This window comes from Natator depressus, chromosome 4, assembly GCF_965152275.1.
Source record: "Natator depressus isolate rNatDep1 chromosome 4, rNatDep2.hap1, whole genome shotgun sequence".
NCBI classification, from domain to species: Eukaryota; Metazoa; Chordata; order Testudines; family Cheloniidae; genus Natator; species Natator depressus.
This window is the reverse complement of record NC_134237.1, coordinates 72,369,135-72,375,792: the sequence shown is the minus strand read 5'-3', so window position 1 is coordinate 72,375,792 and position 6,658 is coordinate 72,369,135. Positions and strand designations below refer to the sequence as shown.

General features: G+C 37.8%; 1 long non-coding RNA gene across 1 annotated transcript in view; it reads right to left on the bottom strand.

Moving 5' to 3' along the window:
* Positions 1-2,996: 2,996 nt before the first annotated feature.
* Positions 2,997-6,658, bottom strand: part of LOC141985878 (uncharacterized) — a 30,906-nt gene continuing 27,244 nt past the window's right edge. The window contains exon 3 of the long non-coding RNA XR_012639045.1: positions 2,997-3,147. This is a non-coding gene — a long non-coding RNA (uncharacterized LOC141985878). The remainder of the gene's footprint in view (positions 3,148-6,658) is intronic.

Sequence of the window (6,658 nt, the reverse complement as noted above, 5' to 3'; positions counted from 1 at the left end):
AATCTCACTGAAATCAGGGGCAAAACTCTCGTTGATTTCGATGAGACCATGACTTGGCTCATTGTTTTTAAGAAAAGCCAAATTCTAATCCGGATAGTTTGACAAAACAAAATGCTGCAAGTCAAGTAAATCTATCTTCAAGAGATATTTTAAAAAGAAGAGTCTGAAATCTAAATTCCCTATTGCTTCTGTTCCTCTAGTCTTTACAAAATTGTATAAATGAGGAAATAGCACCAAAGGCCTATTAGTAATAGTTATTTCCTAATTGCAGTGGGAAGCATCCTGCATGTTTAAATAAATATTGTTAACTCTGACCTCTTGGTTTGCCAGGACTGATAAGGGAATTGTTTGACCTATATGAAGCGCATACAGTATGCATGGGCTGAGTGCAGCAGGAAAACAGGAAACAATAAATCAGAAATTAGAGCACTGATTGTTGTAGCTAATTACATCAGACTTCTGCTTAATTTCTCACTCTGTCATTCTAACCTGATTTTCTTGCCAACAGACGTTGCAAATTGCTGGTGTCACGTACATACAGCAAATAATAATCTTTAGTTACTATGATTGACAAATGAATGAGAGGGAGAACATAGTTTATTATGGAAGAATGAACTGTGACACACACCAGATACCTGCTCAGATGCTTTTTTAATTCACTTACCTTGACGTGCTGGATGATGCATTTCGCCAGGAGCACAGGTTTTGGCATCACAACTACTTAATTGGATTTGTGCCTTGGTTTGATAATGTTGAAAAAATGAGGCTATATGTCATAGATTGATTTGCACAGTGAAAAAGATAAAGTGATAACGAGAACTTTTAAGTCAAATCTGAAAATAATATGTTTAGAATTAGCCAGCTTAATCACATTGGTTAATCTTGACATTGTTGATGCACATCAGAAATCTTAATGTTCTTATTGGTATAACTTATTTTGTCACTGTACTTTCAAACTACAGCATCTTTTCTTTGTTCAGCTTCATCACCACCATGATCATCATCTTCAGATGGTGTGAGTTAGCATCACTCCACTGAAGGCTTTTTACCTTTTTACACCAGCTAAGGATCTGGCCCCAAGTGCCAGGAATGTTTGAAAGCACTCAAGCAATTAATTTTTAATAGGTTGAATTCTACTTACCAGCTTGCTCCAGCTGAGGATCTATGTCTATGAAAAACACATCTGCTGGGCTGCACACTCTACTGTCCTTCACTAAGGCATATCCAGCACTCTAGACCAGTGGTTCCCAAACTGTGATGGGTTCACGTAATGTCACTGGGGGTTCTCAGGAAAAAATTTCCTAATGGCGGACAGAGCTGTCCATAGGGATCCTGGGCAGCAGAGGGCCAGCAGCCCGGAGCCTTGGGGACTTCCAAGAGCTAAGCAGATCAAAGCAAGTATATCTATCACACTGAGGAGATTTAAATGTCAAGACTCCTTTTATAAAATAGGGGGGGGATTTTTTTTCTGTTTTTAAAATTAAATAGGCTGCTAGTGTTGTTTTTAAATGATTATGAAGAACAAGTTTAAGCTTTGTTGTAACATGTGTTGTTTGCCTGAACTGCTCAAGACCAGAATGCTTGTGCAGGAGGAACTCTTTGAGTTGGCTTCTTAAATACCTTCATGCTCTTTCACATTTGATACTCCTTGATGAAATTTAGGAGCCGGGGGGGCGGGGGGCACGAGGGTCATGTGCCACCCCCATGTCGGTGCTCCCCCCCTCTGCGGGTCCTTCCCCTTTTTTCCGGCGGCCCCCGCAAGCCCCTCCACTTTTCCAGCAGTGCCCCCCCCAGGTCCCGAGGTGCACAGAGGCTTTGCCCCCTCACCCCTTTTTCTACTTGTGCCTCTGATAGGAACCTTGTCTTATAACAGGCTTAATCAAAAGTGATACAAGCTACAAAAGTGAGATTTTAGAAGAGTGTTGCCATTTTCATAATGTAATAAAAATACTGTAATGAGAAATAATAATTAATAAATAGTGTGTAATAAGCATGTCATAAAAACAAATGTTATATTTCCAAGATCACTGCTTTTATAATTTATGCTGAGGTAAGGGAGAAAATCCCTGGAAATATTCATTTTTAGGAGGGGGTTCACAAGACTTGACATTTTAGTGAAAGGGGTTCACGTGTTGTTAAAGTTTGGGAACCACTGCTCGAGACCCACAGCTGTCTGTACTCCTTTTGGGCATAGCGTAGCTCTCATTTGTGACTTACAGCTATGCTGTCTTAACTTTCCATGATGATGTCCTTGTCTCAGCTTAGTGTTGATGGGATTCTAATAGACAAGAAGAGCCAAGCAGATACAGTGGAGGACAGTATCAAAAGGATTTACTCATTCTATCACTTTTGCCTTTAAATGATGTGGCTTATGTATTATGAAACGGCCCGTGTGATTTAAAATAGCAATATCTGGACAAAACCCTGTTCCTACTTTGTGCTTATATATCACATCTCTCTAAAGTGATTTAAAATATTACATATTATGAATTATTCTCTTCATAACCACTGTCATGTCACCTTAATCCCTTTTCTATGGTATTTTATAAAGGGCCAAATCCTAGAAACCAGCGCACTTCCCAAGAGGCTGTGGCTGTCAGCCCTGCACTCTCACTGTGTGAAGGACAATGATTCTCACTCTTTGGATCACTCAGCCACCACCTTAGCCCTTCACTACTTCAGCCACTGCACAAAAAGCCCACAGAGATAAGCACTGAATGTAGAGGTGCACCTCCTTGGTACAGACTCCCAGATATTGTCTACATCCATGCACCAGACTCATATGGTTAGTATTGCCTTTAGAGACCAATATACTGAGGCAGGATTTGTCCTTTGATATTCTTTTTATTCAATACCATAATAGTAATATTGCTACATTATGAGCTAAAATAGAAGGTGAAATCTCCATATTACTCAAAAATAAAATTAAATCAAGGGTTTTTGTTTGATCAAGTTGTACTGAGATTTAACTATGCTGTTTCTTCAAATCTTGTTTATTTATTGTTCCTAAATATACACTACTTACACTTTCTTCCTGCCCCTTCAGATTTCATTTGGATTTTATATGAGGAGTTGGTTTTACTGGAATTCTCTCTCTTCTTTTTCTACTTTTTGGAGTGATATCCTGATGATCACCTAAATTCAAATCTGAAACAAAAAATAAATACAAATCTCACATTAAAAAAGATGTAGGATGCAACAGACACACAGAGTAAGTGCGTGCACACAAGAAGTGAACATAAGGGATGATAATTACTACAAACCTACCTCTATTGCCAAGCCTTTTTCCTTTATCCTTACACATCAGACATATTAGCAAAACAGCAAAGTTCTGTTGCTGGTGGAGGTAGGCCTGTTTCAGAAAAGTTCTGACTATTGCACATTTTGAACAATTATCTTCCACCAATTTAGGCACCAGGTCAGGTAGATAGACTAACCGATAGTCCAATAATCCTAGCCTCCAGAACTTGCATGTAAGGAACTAACAACATACAAATAGTCTGTAAAAACTTGAGATAATCACTCTGACTTCTGTCATGTTATCTCTTTGAATTCCTGGCTTCACTCTAAAAGCAGTCAGTTCGTTCATCTCCACCTAGCAGACAACTGCAGTCTTGTTTGTGGAATTGGTAGGAAAGACTAATGCAGGAAAACATTTAAAACTAATGCAAAGCTAGTTTAACTACAGTATTAGAGCTAGGAAATTTGGCAACATTTTGGCAGCTCATTCTCAAGCGTGTGAGTAGTCACACTGAAGTTAATGGACATGTTCAAATTCTTTGGTAGATTAGGGCTTTAATTTTCTCAATCAGTGAGTCCATATTACCTCTCAATTTGTTGGGTACCGTTATAACTCCTAGAGGATGAAGCCTACTTAATAATGAATTTCAGACTAATTTAATCTCTCCTCATTGTAGCAAGGTATACACTGACCAAACACCAAGTAAAAAAAGAGTCCTCTTATGCTATAGAAGTATAGAAGGTTCTAGGGACACATAGGTAAAGGCTCCCAGATAAGTGGGGAAAAATCCATACTAGTGATTTTATGTGGCCTGATTCCCTTTTCGAGAACAAAATAATCCCTCAGTGAACAGCCAAGAGATCATATCAAGTTAATTACTTCTTTTTATATGATCTAGGTATATTCTCTTGAGCCCTAATATGGTAGACATATACCTCCCGCCTTTGAATGCGGCAAACAGGATTAAAAGTAAAAGAATGCACACATTTGCCATATTTTTATATTTGCTCTACATTGTGTCTTTTTTATTTTTGACCTTGAACATTAAAAAACAAAAAAAATGAAATCTGTGTCTCTATATGATTTTTACAGCAGCCCTATAACAAGACCACCCCCCTTTCAGAGGTAAGAAAAAGCCATTAACCCTTGTGAATTTTCACAGTGGATTTTCACAGATTAATTTGCCACAGGTGTTTCTGTAATATGGTGCATGGGAACATTCACAGTGTCGCATAGCCCTTTCTCCTGTGGTGGTCTAGTCTTAGTACACTCTGGACTCTAATCTAAAACATGTAAGAATACCAGCTGGCTCAAGACTTTGTACATGGGTTTTGTTATGCTGATTGTGCTACTTTGATGTATTTCTTTGTTTTGCATATACATAAACGTAGAAACCATATAAAATTAGGAGGAAAACTTGAAGAGTCCATATGAAGAAACAAGAGACTCAAGACAACTTTTGGAACTGTCATTCTCCCACAGCAGCTGGGATTTTGCCATAGATTTTTGTACTACATGAGCAGATGAAAGTATCATTATGAGCAGTGAAACAATTTAGAGTCAAATCTACCCTCATTTACACCTACGCAACCCCTGCTGAAGTCAGCAGGGTTTCATAGATGTAACTGAGGTCAGAATTTGGCCCATAATGTCCTTATTTGTACATCTGTTACTCATTTAGGTTTGTTTATATTTGATTTTGAAGACATTCAAGAAAGATGAGCATTAACACGTACATAATTAGATGTTAAAATGGGGGTAGGAGAAAGTTTAACTTAATACACAGAAAGGTATTTCAGGAAGAAAATCACAAATTGACTCTCATAGTAGATTGGGGTACTAAAGAACTGCCTTTGCAAATAATTAAAGGACCATTAAAATTACCCCAAAATATGAATATTACTGGTATTTATTACACACATACTTATAGAGTTCAGGGGAAATGTGTTAGGGAACACCAACATCTTAAAATTAACCTGCACTGGAATACAGTACACTAGTGGGAAGGGCCCTAAAACATCTAGTCAATTGGAGCCAAAATTACATATTGGTAGGATCAAATAATACAGGAACATTGGTAAGGTAATTAAGAAGACAGCCCAGAAACTTTGCAAGGAAGGAAAGATGCATCTTCAGGGTCTGATTGTCCTCTCACAGCAGTGCAAATGTCAGACTATATAATTCTGATTTCACTTAAATCAGTGTAAAGCCAGACTAAATCTGGATTGTCATCATTGTAAATAGTATTAGAATCTGTCCATGTCTTAAAATTAAAAATCAGGTAGACAATCTGTATGAATGCAAAAAAATGCAGGCAGTTCAAAAATGCACCCTTGCAGCTCAGATGCAGTTAACTCACTGCAGTTTGGTGTGATCTTAAGAGAGAGCTTACAAATATTAATGTAATTTAGAACCACCAAATTAAGAATTCAAAAGCCCAGCAGCTTGGTGCACAACACTCTCCTGGGTTCGATGCCCATAGTCACCCAACTGTCAGCATGGTAAAACTGAGCATTTATTTGCATTTTAAACACAATGGCAATAATTAAGAACCGCCTAGACCATTTAATTGTTGTAAGTCTCAGTTGCTTCTTACCTGTCTCAATTTTTTTAAAATCAGTTTCAGAAGTTAAACATAACTAAAAATAACAAATTTCCCTAGACTATCCAAGCAGCTTTAAGGTACCCCATGTATCAGCTGCTGCTATCAGAGATCGTTTCTGTGCCTTCTTCAATCATATTAGTCAGTGAAGAAGCCACTTTTTCAATCATTATTGCACTGATAAACTAATAATCATTTAATGAGTTAGTCTGTCTGTTCCCACATCTCCGATACCTTAAATCACTATAGAAAAGAGCCTCTTGTATAATAATATAGAAAGAGGAAAAACAAATGTACCTGTTCTGAAATGTTAACTCCAGGAAAGATTTGTACTCAGAATTTATGTCATCCCTTAAACGAGAAACTGTAATCTCAGTTTGCCCCCATCCTCTCTTTGAGATAAGATTCCAAGCATTTCTCAGATAGTTGGGTATAATTTATTGTAGCCACACAAAAGTCAGATCTAAATCCTTTTGGACCCGGATGCCACAAAGCAGCCATTTAGAGTTCAAAGGGGGAAGGCCTACACATGCGATTAAGTTATCACTGTTGGGGCAACTGTAACCCTTGCTGTGCTTTTTGGGCTTCTGGTATCCTAAAGATTGTTTGATACACAAAAAAGCCCCCTAATAACCATTATATATATTTTTATTGCATAAATCACAGCAGTCACAGTGAAACACGTTCAGTGAATTATTTCCTGCCACGAAAGGAAAAAAATCCAAAATCTTGTTTCCTGGTGACTACAAACTTCTCTTGACAAACCTCCAGTGCCAAATGTGGTTTCCATTTGCTGTTTTGGGATTTATTTGTCT